At 42.6% G+C, this 15,747-nt stretch overlaps 1 long non-coding RNA gene across 1 annotated transcript in view; it reads right to left on the bottom strand.

Moving 5' to 3' along the window:
- LOC143765026 (uncharacterized) overlaps positions 1 to 15,747 on the bottom strand; it is a 54,003-nt gene that overhangs the window by 19,556 nt on the left and 18,700 nt on the right. The window lies entirely within an intron of this gene.

Raw genomic sequence — 15,747 nt, 5'->3', positions numbered from 1 at the left:
TTTAGAAAACCCAATATCTTGTACCAAAAGGTCATAATGCACAAAACGTCAGGGCTCAAAATCTAGATGTTATGGTGCAAGAAGATAGGTGTGGAGGGTGGATGCACGATGCCTTGTGAGAAACTGTCACCATCCCAGTGTTCCTGATGGAATTACATTCAATGGATGAATCTGTCCTAATGTCAGTGTTTAGCAACAAGGGTCACAGGATAGAAAACTAGAGTGCCCTGTAATTCAGAGAATTTAGATCAGTACAGGATCAGTAATGTAATGTAGGTACACAGTGACTGCACCAGCAGAATAGTGAATGCAGCTCTGGAGTATAATACAGGAGGTAGGTAACTCAGGATCAGTAATGTAATGTATGTACACAGTGACTGCACCAGCAAAATAGTGAGTGCAGCTCTGGGGTATAATACAGGAGGTAACTCAGGATCAGTAATGTATGTACACAGTGACTATACCAGCAGAATAGTGAGTGCAGCTCTGGAGTATAATACAGGATATAACTCAGAATCAGTAATGTATGTACACAGTGACTGCACCAGCAGAATAGTGAGTGCAGCTCTGTGGTATAATACAGGATGTAACTCAGGATCAGTAATGTAATGTATGTACACAGTGACTGCACCAGCAGAATAGTGAATGCAGCTCTGGAGTAAAATACAGGATATAACTCAGGGTCAGTAATGTAATGTATGCACACAGTGATTGCACCAGCATAATAGTGAGTGCTGCTCTGGGGTATAATACAGGATGTAACTCAGGATCAGTCCAGGATAAGCAAAGAAATGTGTATACAGAGTGATTGCACCAGCAGAATAGTGAGTGCAGCTCTGGAGTATAATACAGAATGTAACTGAGGATCAATAATGTATGTACACAGTGACTGCACCAGCATAATAGTGAGTGCTGCTCTGGACTATAATACAGGATGTAACTCAGGATCAGTAATGTAATGTATGTACACGGTGACTGCACCAGCAGAATAGTGAGTGCAGCTCTGGGGTATAATACAGGATGTAACTGAGGATCAGTAATGTAATGTATGTACACAGTGACTGCACCAGCATAATAGTGAGTGCAGCTCTGGAGTATAATACAGGATGTAACTCAGGATCAGTAATGTAATGTATGTACACGGTGACTGCACCAGCAGAATAGTGAGTGCAGTTCTGGAGTATAATACAGAATGTAACTGAGGATCAGTAATGTATGTACACAGTGACTGCACCAGCATAATAGTGAGTGCAGCTCTGGACTAAAATACAGGATGTAACTCAGGATCAGTAATGTAATGTATGTACACTGACTGCACCAGCAGAATAGTGAGTACAGCTCTGGGGTATAATACAGGATGTAACTCAGGATCAGTAATGTAATGTATGTACACAGTGACTGCACCAGCAGAATAGTGAGTGCAGCTCTGGGGTATAATACAGGATGTAACTCAGGATCAGTAATGTAATGTATGTACATAGTGACTGCACCAGCAGAATAGTGAGTGTAGCTCTGGAGTATAATACTGGATTTTATGTAGGATCAGAAATGATTGTATTTACAAAGTTACTCTATTCTTTATGTAGATTATGTCAATATATAAAGCTGAAATTTGTGTGTAACGACACATATTCAGTTTAGTTCATATCTAAACGCCAATTATTGCATCCAAGGAAGCACTGTGTAAGTGTATCATTTTATCATCTCTAATCACGGTGTATTCATTCCTACCAGCTGGGTGTCATGCAGCATATGCCGCGATTGTGATTTATGATACAATTCAACCATAATTTAAAAAATCAGAAAAACTCTTTGAAACCCAGAAGTCAGTATTCTCCCCAGCGAGCGTTACCTGCTCTAAGGACAGCGCCGACACTAGAGTAGAAATCTTTTATTTTGTAGGGAAACAATAATTGAATTTCTTATCTGAGGAAGGGAATTCCTCGTTAGGAGATTGCAGAAGCAGCGTTTCGTTTATAGATTAAAATTGAAGAAACTTGTTAAAGAAAAGCAAATTAGATCTTTTTTCACATATGTTCTGTCTTGAACTGTTCTTGCTTAATTTGTTTATTAAGGTAAAGGGAGAAATGGCCAGACGAGTGGAGTTGCATTCTCTCCATTGACAAACCAAACCACGATTGAAACGATCGCTCAGATGGATTCGTTGGCAAAAAAGGACAAATGATAAGGTTTAATAAGTGTCTACTTTGTGGGCAAGGGTCTAAGGGGTGAGGTTTCTCCTTGTGGAGAGTGACATACCAGCTCTGGCTTGCCAAGGTAAGGAGGCTTATTCACTGGGCAATGCTCCTCTGGGAAATTTAATATGCAATATTATACCAATATTATACCAATTTACAATGGTCTTAAATTACAGATTTCTTTAGAATTAGCAAAAAAATTGATGGAAGATTTTGCTTCACTAAGCCTATAAAGTATGCAAATTGCCTCTTCATAGAAAAAGAGGACTTAAACTCTATAGCGCCACCTGTTGGAAGTAGCTATCCTACAAGTCACAACAGCCCGAAGCACGTCTGCGAATTGAGATACTAATTTGGCTTTTATCCTAAGTCATATTGCACGACTCGTTAAAGGGTTGATTGAGACTTGCAGGATCGCTACTTCCAACAGGTGGCGCTATAGAGTTTAAGTCCTCTTTTTCTATGAAGAGGCAATTTGCATACTTTATAGGCAGAGAATTAATGAAGCAAAATCTTCCATCAATTTTTTTTGCTAATTCTAAGAAATCTGTAATTTAAAACCATTGTAAATTGGAGACGTGTACGATTTTGATCCAAGTGTTGAATCAAAATTGTCATTGAGAGCCTATGGGTCGATGAAACAAATTAGACCGTACTCGAGTGCGGACTGATTTTCACGGACTAATAGAATGGAGGAGGCAGAAAACCTTTTTTTTCCTCTCCTCGTGTGTAAAAAACTTATATCACTCATTAAAGAATGTTCTGCTGCTGATGCACTTGGACAAATCATCAAGATCTGCTGCTGGCAGCTCCTGTGTAACCACCGACCCCTGATGGCCCCCATGTGCTCTATGGAAGACCGGATACCCTGCAAACTGATGTGCACTGCATCAATGTCACTAAAGTTTGGCTTAAAGAACATCAAATGGTTTATAAAGGTGCCACAAACCAGAAGACAGATAGAGGCAAGAATCATTTTTCTGTTCTTTCTATCAAAGAGATCCTTCAATACACATTTAGAAACATATCTTTTCTTTTTTATGCAAACACGTCCATATGAGACCTTCTTTTTAAGCAACATTAACTGTAACTTCTTTCAGGCACCACTATGTTATACAAATACATACGTGTTCAATTTAGATTAGCTGTTAGTAACATAGTTAGCAAGCAAGGCCGAAAAAAGACATTTGTCCATCCAGTTCAGCCTATATTCCGTCAGAATAAATCCCCAGAGCTACGTCCTTCTAAAGAACCTAATAACTGTAAGATACAGTATTGTTACGCTCCAGGAAGACATCCAGGCCTCTCTTGAACCGCTTGACTGAGTTCACCATCAGCACCTCCTCAGGCAAGGAATTCCAGGAATTTTATTATGCATTAAATATAGTACAAAATTTAATTTTGCCATTATTATCATTATCATTATTAGTGATGAGAAAACATGCTCGCCACTACTCTGTACTCGCCCGAGTATCACTGTGCTCAGTGTACTCGGTGAGCACCGAGTATTTCCGGGATTATTCGGCGGGAGCTCTGGTCTCCGCCCTGCAATTCTGGCGCTCTTTAGAGTGTCATTGACAATGCAGTGATTGTCAGCCATGCACTGTAATGCCACAGCCATCTTTGTTGTGGTATTATAGTGATTGGCTGGCCGCACAGCATCATCAGGTCTATAAGAGACCTGCCACTGCCCTGCTCACCGCATTCTGCTCCGGAATTAGCAAGTGTAGGGAGAGCTGCTGCTTAGATAGGGTCAGAATCATCTTTTTAGTAGTGTAGGTCTGCAACTGTTGAGTCCACAACATCTGAGAAACCAACAGTCCTTTTCAGGGCTAATTCGGGGGTCCCGAGATTGCAGCGCTAGGTAGGCAGGGGAGTCTATGTGCGCATATCCACATCAGTGCAAGGCCTGCAGGTACTGTATGTGAGTACATAGCTCTCACTGCATACCTCCAAAAGCTCCATTATTGTCTGCTGCTGCTTATTTAATACTAGACTGTGGCCCGATTCTAATGCATCGGGTATTCTAGAATATGCATGTCCCCGTAGTATATGGACAATGATGATTCCAGAATTCACAGCAGACTGTGCCCGTCGCTGATTGGTCGAGGCAACCTTTATGACATCATCGTCGCCATGGCAACCATTATGACATCTACGTCGATACTGTGCCCGTCGCTGATTGGTCGAGGCGAATTCGCGGCAGACTGTGCCCGTCGCTGATTGGTCGAGGCAACCTTTATGACATCATCGTCGCCATGCTGTGCCCGTCGCTGATTGGTCGAGGCCTGGCGGCCTCGACCAATCAGAGACGCGGGATTTCCAGGACAGACAGACAGACAGAAAAACCCTTAGACAATTATATATATACTGTAGATATACCTAGCTGCAGTTTTCTGTGGCTTATTTTTTCTTCACCTTATACCTTTTATTCTAAAGCAATCCATAGCCCCCTTATTTCAACATTTATTTGCTTGGTCACGCTGCCTACTACTGCCAGGTTATTGTAATCAAAGAATGTGCAAATCTACCATTTTTTTGTCCCAGGCAGCAGAAGTGAGTGCGCAAAAAAATCTTTTTTTTCATAGCCAACTTGTTGACACAATTTAGTTGTGCCCAAAAAATCATGGCCAGATTTTGATCAGTCTGTTATCTCAGGCTGATGGCTGGTGTATCTGTGTTGGAAAAATTGTAGTTTTGCAGGCATAAGTTTCATAGTTCTGTCTGCTAGCCTTGTGTGGAGAAACGGCGTCAGTGGGTGCTCTCGTCCGCTGGCCCGGCTGTCTTTAGCAAGACTGCATGGACAAGGGCTCATACCACTGAACGCCCGCTCTATCTCCCGGTGGGCAGTACACTACACAGACAACACAGGGTTAAGGTAAAACAGTGTAACAATACTTTATTGAACCACAACACACAATAGCAAACAGAACAATCTCAGCAATTACCCCAACATAGTGCACATGACAGGGTCTTACTTTTCTGTTGTCTCGCCGGGATAATGGTAGATGTTATATCAGAGCTCCCAGGGTCGCTATTCCACCTGTGATATCCACACAGAGAAGAGATATCGACAAGCGTAGGAAGATGACAGAACAGTCCATAGATTAGAAAATAGCCGACAGCACATCAGATATGAGGATGCAAGTCCTAGCTCCAATGGAAAGATACATACCAAAAAGAAATGAAGGACAGCATCCAGACCAGGTGAAATATCAAAAAGTTCTTTATTGTGCCAGATGCAATGTTTCAACCCACAAAGGTCTTTTTCAAGACCCTTGTGGGTTGAAAAAGACCTTTGTGGGTTGAAATGTTGCATCTGGCACAATAAAGAACTTTTTGATATTTCACCTGGATTGGATGCTGTTCTTCATTTCTTTTTAGAACAGTCCATAGAGTCCGTACAAGGTCAAAAGCCAGTTGACATGATGTCAGAGCTCCCAGGGTCGCTATTCCACCTGTGATACACACACAGAGAAGAGGAATCGACAAGCGTAGTGAGATGACCAAGAACTGTCTATAGGGTCCATACAAGGTCCAAAGCCAGTTGACACTAAAGTCACCACTTGGCTTATCTGACCATCTCCATGGAAGCAGGCGACCAGCGGGTCCAAAACCTGGCTTTCTCCACACATATCCATGGTTCAGAGATGGTCACTGGATCAGATATGTGAACTTCCAACCGGAGCCGAAAACCTCTAGGTTGTTTCCTATAGAATCATAGATCAGTGTCCCTCATGACGGTGCCATGATGAATTGGCTGCAGTCCTTTCTCTTGTCTGTTGGGTGGTTTGCAGAATGTCCGGCTGGTAGCTCTGTGTTATTTCAGTCTCCCATGATGTGATCTCTGAGTCTTTTTATACCTAAGGCATGTAAGCTATTTTTAGAATTACCCAGGGTCCTTCAGTCCAACATCAAGATAAGGTAAACAATGGTGATGGGATCAAGTAGTACTATTAGCATATCAACACACATCAATAAACAAAGCTTAACACACCCTATGTACAGACTTACACAGTATGTTAGATAGTATATCAGTATCAGGACTCTGAACATTTTTTACCTTTTGTGCATTACTGCCCTTTTCCAAGATGGCGTCTTTGGTCTCATGTGCACTGTGTCTTCCTGCTATAAAACTCCACCCCAGCCTTCAGTCCGTGCTAGAGTATTCTGCCTTGCATCCAGCTCCTGACCTCTGATTACTCCCTGGCTATATACCTGCTCCTGTGAACCTGTGTGGTGATCCTGCTACTCTGCTCTGAGTTCCTGCTGCATACACCAGTTTCCAGTAATCCTCCTTCATCTGCTGCTCGTGTTTACTTCCATCTCATTTGCTGAACATGTAAGCTGTTTGTGCTCTACAAAAACCTGAGTCTATTAACCAGGCCTCCCTGGTTGAGCTAAGATATGATTTGAACTGCCTTATAAGCTTATCTATCTGTGTTTGGACTAAGACAGGGATTTATTCGTGTCAAGTATCCTCAAGAATAACTGTGCTTCATAGACTTTCTGCTTGATTGCATTTTCCTCTGAAGTTTCCTATAGACTGCTAAGCTGCGTTTAATATTTACACCAAGTGTTGTGGACTTGAGTTTCTCTCTGCACCTGTTTGAAACACCGTGTGATAATATAGACTTTACCACTTATAAAACCATGTCCTGTAGTTGTCTTGTTCCACGCAAAGAGTCTCCTGAGTTATCCCCTATAATTATTACAGGATACTCTAGCCCCCCCAAAAAAGGAGACTGCTGGAACAATGACTGCAGAGAGCAGATTAGAGCAGGTGTTTTCCATAATTAGATCACTGCAGAAAGATGTGGAAGGTCTGCAAAAGAAGTTTGGAAGCTTTGAACACAATCAACAAGTCTTTGGACAAACTTTGCAGGACTTAAGCAACCGCATGGCAGCCCAGGAAAACAAACTTGCTGGCATAGAATCCCAGTATGGACGGGCTTTTCAGGACATAAGCACGCAAATAGCTGCGCAAGTGACTTTACCCTCTGGGCAACCGCCACCAGCTAGCCCACCTAAGTTGCCCCCATTCAGATTTAATGGCGATCGCGACAAATTTTGTGGCTTTGTGAATCAATGTATGCTATATTTTGATGTGCATGCTGACCGTTTTCCTACTGATAGATCCAAAGTATTGTGTGTAATAATGCTACTGACCTCACGAGCGCTCGCCTGGGCGAATCCAATGATTGAGTCTCGTGACCCACGGTTAAATAACTTGGATGATTTCTTGGCCGCTATGGCATTAATGTTTGATGACCCTAATCGCCGTGCAACCGCTGAATCTGCTTTGTTGTCTTTACGCTAGGCTAAACGTTCTGTTATTGAGTATGCCACTGAATTCAGGAGATTAGCGGTAGATACCAATTGGGACAGTTATGCACAATTGCCTATTTTTAAAAGGGGTCTGTCTAGTATTATAAAAGATGAACTAGCTCGCTCTGAGTCACCACAAGAGCTAGAGACATTTATACAGCATTGTGTGCGCATAGACATTCGCCTTACTGAGCATAGGCAGGAGAAATTTGCTGCATATAACCGTATTTCTAACTTTTCCCTTCCTTCCAAAGAGCCTGCAGGTAAAACCTCTCGGGAGGTGGAGGAGGTGCCCATGCAAATTGATTCCGTTCAGAGGCGCGAGATCAATGAGCGCCGGGAGCATCGCCTTCGTGAAAGTCTATGTTTCTACTGCGGCCAGTCTGACCACTTCTTGATCAATTGTCCTAAGTGTCCTAGATGGCCTAACAAGGTGCTAGCAGCAGTAGGGGAGTATGACAACTGTCATGATGAATCTGACATATCTGAATGTAGCCTGCCTTTAAACGCTGTATTCCATTCACTTTCTATGACTTCACCCCCCAAGGAGCTGAAAGAGAAGAACTCTCACTGTTCTCTCCCTATTAAGATCCTGTGTTCAGGACAGTGGATTTCCAGTGCAGCTATGATTGACTCAGGTGCAGGTGGCAATTTCATGGATATCGCATTTGCCAAGGAACATGGTATTGAAATTCAGCAAAGAGCCTCTCCAATTACCATGGAAACAGTGGATGGGTCACCTTTAATCTCTGGACCTGTGGATCAGGAGACCGTACCCCTTGACATTTTGTTGGAGCCTAATCATCAGGAGCAGCTTTCTTTCTTGCTAATTTCTTCTCCTCATTTTCCTGTGATTTTAGGCATTCCTTGGTTGCGTTCTCAGAACCCAATTATCAACTGGAAGACCAAGGAGATTATCTTTCCAACAAGGAGCAACTCAGCGTTAACAGAAGCTGTCCCTGAGTCCACGGCTACGGAACCACATGTACAGGTATTTTCTTTACCTCCAGCATATAAAGAGTTCTCTGACATCTGTGACAAGAAGAATGCAGATCAGCTTCTCCCACACAGGCATTATGACTGTCCCATTGAGCTGCTTCCTGGGGCAGCTATTCCTTTTGGTAACATATACCCTTTGGCGGCATCTGAGCTTCAAGCCTTAAAGGAGTATATTGATGAAAATCTGGCCAAAGGCTTCATACGTCCTTCTTCCTCACCAGAAGGGGCACCTATATTTTTTGTAAAAAACAAGGATGGAACCCTGAGACCCTGTGTTGACTATCGGGAACTCAATAAGGTAACCATACGAAACCGTTACCCTTTGCCTCTGATTCCCGAATTACTGGAAAGAGCCCACCATGCTAAGGTGTTCTCTAAACTGGATCTTCGTGGGGCTTATAATTTGGTGCGTATTCGTCCAGGGGATGAGTGGAAGACAGTATTCCGATGCTGGTATGGACACTTTGAATATCTTGTGATGCCCTTCGGGCTTTGTAATGCCCCTGCAACGTTTCAACACCTTGCTAATGACATTTTCAGAGATTTGTTGGACCAGTTTGTGGTGATCTATTTGGACGATATTCTAATCTTTTCTGACTCTCTACAGGAACATGAAGAACATGTCAAAGCTGTTTTAAGACGTCTGAAAGAGAACCATCTGTATATCAAGCCAGAGAAATGCAAGTTCCATCATTCTGAGATACAGTTCTTAGGTTATATCATCTCTCCCCAGGGGCTGAACATGGAATCTGGTAAGATTCAGGCTATCCTTGACTGGCAGGTACCCAAGAACGTTAAGGAGGTCCAACGTTTTATTGGTTTTGCAAATTTCTACAGACGCTTCATTCGAAATTTTTCTGATATTGTCCGTCCCATTACTTCCTTGACAAGGAAGGAAAAGCCCTTTAAGTGGTCATCACAGGCTCAAGAAGCTTTTGATCAGCTTAAGATCTGTTTCACATCAGCACCGCTGTTGATACACCCAGATCCAACACTTTAATTCATTGTGGAGGTGGACGCTTCTGATAATGCTTTGGGGGCTATTCTCTCCCAAAGAACTGGAGAAAAGGGTCTGCTACATCCTTGTGCTTTCTTTTCCCATAGACTAACCTCAGCAGAGAAGAATTACGACGTGGGAGACAAGGAATTGCTGGCTATTATTGTGGCTTTCAAAGAATGGAGGCATCATCTGCAAGGAGCTGCACAACAGATCATAGTGCTAACTGACCATCGCAATTTAGAGTTCCTTACATCCGCTAGATGTCTTTCTCCTCGTCAGGCTCATTGGAACTTATTTTTAAATCAATTTAACTTTGTTATATCGTACCGTCCAGGTTCTCGTAATGGGAAGGCTGATGCTTTATCCCGAATCCATGCTGCAGATTCTGTACCTGGAGCCCCATCTAAGACCATTCTATCTGATGCCAATTTCATCGGCGTTATCCACGATCAGGACTTGTGGAAGGAGTGCAGGGAGGCCTATGACGGTGATGTATTTCTGGCCAACCCACCTGTGGATATTAATCTTGTCTTTAAGGGTGGCATGTGGTTCAGAGATCGACGTATCTATGTCCCTGAGGTCGTCCGTCTGCAGATCCTCAAGTTGGTATATGACTCCAAGTTGGCTGGTCACAGAAGGGTACAGAAGACACAAGAGTTCCTGAGCCGATTCTTCTGGTGGCCAACTTGCCTGAAGGATACCAAGGACTATGTTCTCTCTTGCGAGGTATGTGTCCATTACAAAACTCCTCATGTGGCACCTACGGGTCTTCTACAACCATTACCTGTTCCGTCCCACCCTTGGGGGACTATATCAATGGACTTTATTGTGGAGCTGCCTACATCAGGGGGCATAAATACAATCATGGTGGTAGTTGATCGCCTGACTAAAGCTGCTCATTTTGTTCCATGCACCGGCCTCCCCTCAGCTAAAGATACAGTGAACTTGGTTATACAGAATGTCTTTCGGTTGCATGGGGTTCCGGATGAGATCATCTCTGACCATGGAGTACAGTTCACTTCAAGATTCTGGAAGGTGTTTTACTCTGCACTCAATATTAATGTCTGTCTCTCTTCCGCTTACCATCCCCAGACAAATGGTCAGACTGAGCGTACCAACCAGATGCTGGAACAATATCTAAGATGCTATGTCAGCCATCTCCAGGATGATTGGTTGGAGTTGCTGCCATTAGCCGAATTTTCATATAATAATTCTCAGAGCGCCTCCACTAAATTTACACCTTTCTTTGCCAATCTGGGTTATCATCCATGTATTTTACCTAGGTCTCCAATTAATTCTCCGGTTCCGGCAGTGGAGGAAAGGCTGACTGCAATGAGACAAAATCTGGAGGTTCTGAAGGAATCCCTGACCACAGGTCAAGAACGTTATAAGAGATCGGCTGATAGATTCCGTAAACCTGCACCCATGTTCAAGGTAGGAGATTCCGTGTGGTTAGCAACTAAGAATCTGAAGTTAAACATTCCTTCACAAAAACTTGGACAGAAATTCATTGGCCCTTTCAAGATCAACGGTATTGTGAGCTCTGTGGCCTGCCAGCTGAAGCTGCCTAGGACTATGAAGGTACACCCAGTTTTTCATGTATCTTTACTAAAGCCTGTATCTCCTAATACCTTCCAGGGACGTGTTGTGCCACCTCCGCAGCCTGTGGTGATTGATGGGCAAGAACAATTTGTGGTGGAGGAAATTATTGATTCCAGGATTCGCAGGAATCGGCTCCAATATCTGATAAGATGGCAGGGATATCCCCCTGAGGAAGACTCTTAGGAACCTGTGGAAAACATCAATGCCCAACAGAAGATTTCTCGTTTTCATCAGAGATTCCCTGAGAAACCAGGTCCAGGATCATCCTGAGGCCGCTTCTAAGGAGGGAGTAATGTCAGGACTCTGAACATTTTTTACCTTTTGTGCAATACTGCCCTTTTCCAAGATGGCGTCTTTGGTCTCATGTGCACTGTGTCTTCCTGCTATAAAACTCCACCCCAGCCTTCAGTCTGTGCTAGAGTATTCTGCCTTGCATCCAGCTCCTGACCTCTGATTACTCCCTGGCTATATACCTGCTCCTGTGAACCTGTGTGGTGATCATGCTACTCTGCTTTGAGTTCCTGCTGCATACACCAGTTTCCAGTAATCCTCCTTCATCTGCTGCTCGTGTTTACTTCCATCTCATTTGCTGAACATGTAAGCTGTTTCTGCTCTGCAAAAACCTGAGACTATTAACCAGGCCTCCCTGGTTGAGCTAAGATATGATTTGAACTGCCTTATAAGCTTATCTATCTGTGTTTGGACTAAGACAGGGATTTATTCGTGTCAAGTATCCTCAAGAATAACTGTGCTTCATAGACTTTCTGCTTGATTGCATTTTCCTCTGAAGTTTCCTAGACTGCTAAGCTGCGTTTAATATTTACACCAAGTGTTGTGGACTTGAGTTTCTCTCTGCACCTGTTTGAATCACCGTGTGATAATATAGACTTTACCACTTATAAAACCATGTCCTGTAGTTGTCTTGTTCCACGCAATGAACATATAAACTTTCTCAGTGACGAAGCTACCGGGAGTAGCGATATGCGTAGGGGGCTAGCAGGCTCTATTTCTCCCAGTGAGTATTACAGCATCATTATTGAATTATGTGTTATGGGTAGTGCATGTAACAGGTATTCTGGTGGTGGCACTCTTATCAGTGTTATATTTATTGGCATCTCACTATTATCGCTATATTCCAATTTTTGTAGGACACATTGTGTATATAATTTCACTGTCCCACATGATGACTGAGAAAGTTTATTTGTTCATATATAGTGCCATTCGATGCTGAACAACTCTAATTTATTGTTGCATGGGATACCAGCTTTATCAATGCTTATTTGTGAAATTAGAATCTAAACATTTAAGTCCCACTTAAGGGTAGACATGTCACCGGAACCTGAAACAAAAGCACGTGCATGGTTGAATATGGTTATGTTAACCCCTTCACCCCCAAGGGTGGTTTGCACGTTAATGACCGGGCCAATTTTTACAATTCTGACCACTGTCCCTTTATGAGGCTATAACTCTGGAACGCTTTGACGGATCTTGGCGATTCTGACATTGTTTTCTCGTGACATATTGTACTTCATGTTAAAGGTAAAATTTATTCGATATAACTTGCGTTTATTTGTGAAAAAAATGGAAATTTGGCGAAAATTTTGAAAATTTTGCAATTTTCCAACTTTGAATTTTTGTGCCCTTAAATCACAGACATATGTCACGCAAAATACTTAATAAGTAACATTTCCCACATGTCTACTTTACATCAGTACAATTTTGGAACCAAAATTTTTTTTTGTGACGGAGTTATAAGGGTTAAAAGTTGACCAGCAATTTCTCATTTTTACAACACCATTTTTTTTTAGGGACCACATCTCATTTGAAGTCATTTTGAGGGGTCTATATGATAGAAAATACTCAAGTGTGACACCATTCTAAAAACTGCACCCCTCAAGGTGCTCAAAACCACATTCAAGAAGTTTATTAACCCTTCAGGTGTTTCACAGGAATTTTTGGAATGTTTAAATAAAAATGAACATTTAACTTTTTTTCACACAAAATTTATTTCAGCTCCAATTTGTTTTATTTTACCAAGGGTAACAGGAGAAAATGGACCCCCAAAGTTGTTGTACAATTTGTCCTGAGTACGATGATACCCCATATGTGGGTGTAAACCATTGTTTAGGCGCATGGCAGAGCTTGGAAGGGAAGGAGCGCCATTTGACTTTTCAATGCAAAATTGACTGGAATTGAGATGGGACGCCATGTTGCGTTTGGAGAGCCCCTGATGTGCCTAAACATTGAAACTCCCTACAAGTGACACCATTTTGGAAAGTAGACCCCCTAAGGAACTTATCTAGATGTGTGGTGAGCACTTTGACCCACCAAGTGCTTCACAGAAGTTTATAATGCAGAGCCGTAAAAATAAAAAATCATATTTTTTCACAAAAATGATCTTTTCGCCCCCAATTTTTTATTTTCCCAAGGGTAAGAGAAGAAATTGGACCCCCAAAAATGTTGTGCAATTTGTCCTGAGTACGCTGATACCCCATATGTGGGTGTAAACCATTGTTTGGGCGCATGGCAGAGCTTGGAAGGGAAGGAGCGCCATTTGACTTTTCAATGCAAAATTGACTGGAATTGAGATGGGACGCCATGTTGCGTTTGGAGAGCCCCTGATGTGCCTAAACATTGAAACTCCCTACAAGTGACACCATTTTGGAAAGTAGACCCCCTAAGGAACTTATCTAGATGTGTGGTGAGCACTTTGACCCACCAAGTGCTTCACAGAAGTTTATAATGCAGAGCCGTAAAAATAAAAAATCATATTTTTTCACAAAAATGATCTTTTCGCCCCCAATTTTTTATTTTCCCAAGGGTAAGAGAAGAAATTGGACCCCCAAAAATGTTGTGCAATTTGTCCTGAGTACGCTGATACCCCATATGTGGGTGTAAACCATTGTTTGGGCGCATGGCAGAGCTTGGAAGGGAAGGAGCGCCATTTGACTTTTCAATGCAAAATTGACTGGAATTGAGATGGGACGCCATGTTGCGTTTGGAGAGCCCCTGATGTGCCTAAACATTGAAACTCCCTACAAGTGACACCATTTTGGAAAGTAGACCCCCTAAGGAACTTATCTAGATGTGTGGTGAGCACTTTGACCCACCAAGTGCTTCACAGAAGTTTATAATGCAGAGCCGTAAAAATAAAAAATCATATTTTTTCACAAAAATGATCTTTTTGCCCCCAATTTTTTATTTTCCCAAGGGTAAGAGAAGAAATTGGACCCCAAAAAATGTTGTGCAATTTGTCCTGAGTACACTGATACCCCATATGTGGGTGTAAACCATTGTTTGGGCGCATGGCAGAGCTTGGAAGGGAAGGAGCGCCATTTGACTTTTCAATGCAAAATTGACTGGAATTGAGATGGGACGCCATGTTGCGTTTGGAGAGCCCCTGATGTGCCTAAACATTGAAACTCCCTACAAGTGACACCATTTTGGAAAGTAGACCCCCTAAGGAACTTATCTAGATGTGTTTTGAGAGCTTTGAACCCCTAAGTGTTTCACTACAGATTATAACGCAGAGCCGTGAAAATAATTTTTTTTTTTTTCTCAAAAATGATTTTTTAGCCCCCAGCTTTGTATTTTTACAAGGGTAACAGAATAAATTGGACCCCAAAATTTGTTTTCCAATTTGTCCTGAGTACGCTGATACCCCATATGTGGGGGGGAACCACTGTTTGGGCGCATGACAGAGCTCGGAAGGGAAGGAGCGCCATTTGGAATGCAGACTTAAATGGATTGGTCAGCAGCCGTCACGTTGCATTTGCAGAGCCCCTGATGTACCCAAACAGTACAAACCCCCCACAAGTGACCCCATATTGGAAACTAGACCTCCCAAGGAACTTATCTAGATGTGTTTTGAGAACTTTGAACCCCCAAGTGTTTCACTAAAGTTTATAGCGCAAAGCCGTGAAAATAAAAATTCTTTTTTTTTTTTCACAAAAATGATTTTTTAGCCCCCAGTTTTGTATTTTCACAAGGGTAACAGGATAAATTAGACCCCAAAAGTTGTTGTCCAATTTGTCCTGAGTACGCTGATACCCCATATGTCGGGGGGAACCACTGTTTGGGCGCATGACAGAGCTCGGAAGGGAAGGAGCGCCATTTGGAATGCAGCCTTAAATGGATTGGTCTGCAGGCGTCACGTTGCATTTGCAGAGCCCCTGATGTACCCAAACAGTACAAACCCCCCACAAGTGACCCCATATTGGAAACTAGACCTCCCAAGGAACTTATCTAGATGTGTTGTGAGAACTTTGAACCCCCAAGTGTTTCACTACAGTTTATAATGCAGAGCCGTGAAAATAAAACATCTTTTTTTTCCCACAAAAATGATTTTTAGCCCCCCAAATTTTTATTTTCCTAAGGATAACAAGAGAACTTGGACCCCAGAAGTTGTTGTTCAATTTGTCCCGAGTACGCTGATAACACATATGTTGGGGTAAACCCCTTTTTGGGCGCACGGGAGAGCTCGGAAGGGAAGGAGCACTGTTTTACTTTTTCAACGCAGAATTGGCTGGAATTGAGATTGGACGCCATGTCGCGCTTGGAGAGCCCCTGATGTGCCTGGACAGTGGAAACCCCCCAATTCTACCTGAAACCCTAACCCAA

The sequence above is a fragment of the Ranitomeya variabilis genome, chromosome 1 (genome assembly GCF_051348905.1).
Source record: "Ranitomeya variabilis isolate aRanVar5 chromosome 1, aRanVar5.hap1, whole genome shotgun sequence".
Classification (NCBI taxonomy): Eukaryota; Metazoa; Chordata; class Amphibia; order Anura; family Dendrobatidae; genus Ranitomeya; species Ranitomeya variabilis.
The sequence above is the reverse complement of the archived record's forward strand: the minus strand, read 5'-3'. Positions and strand labels throughout refer to the sequence as shown.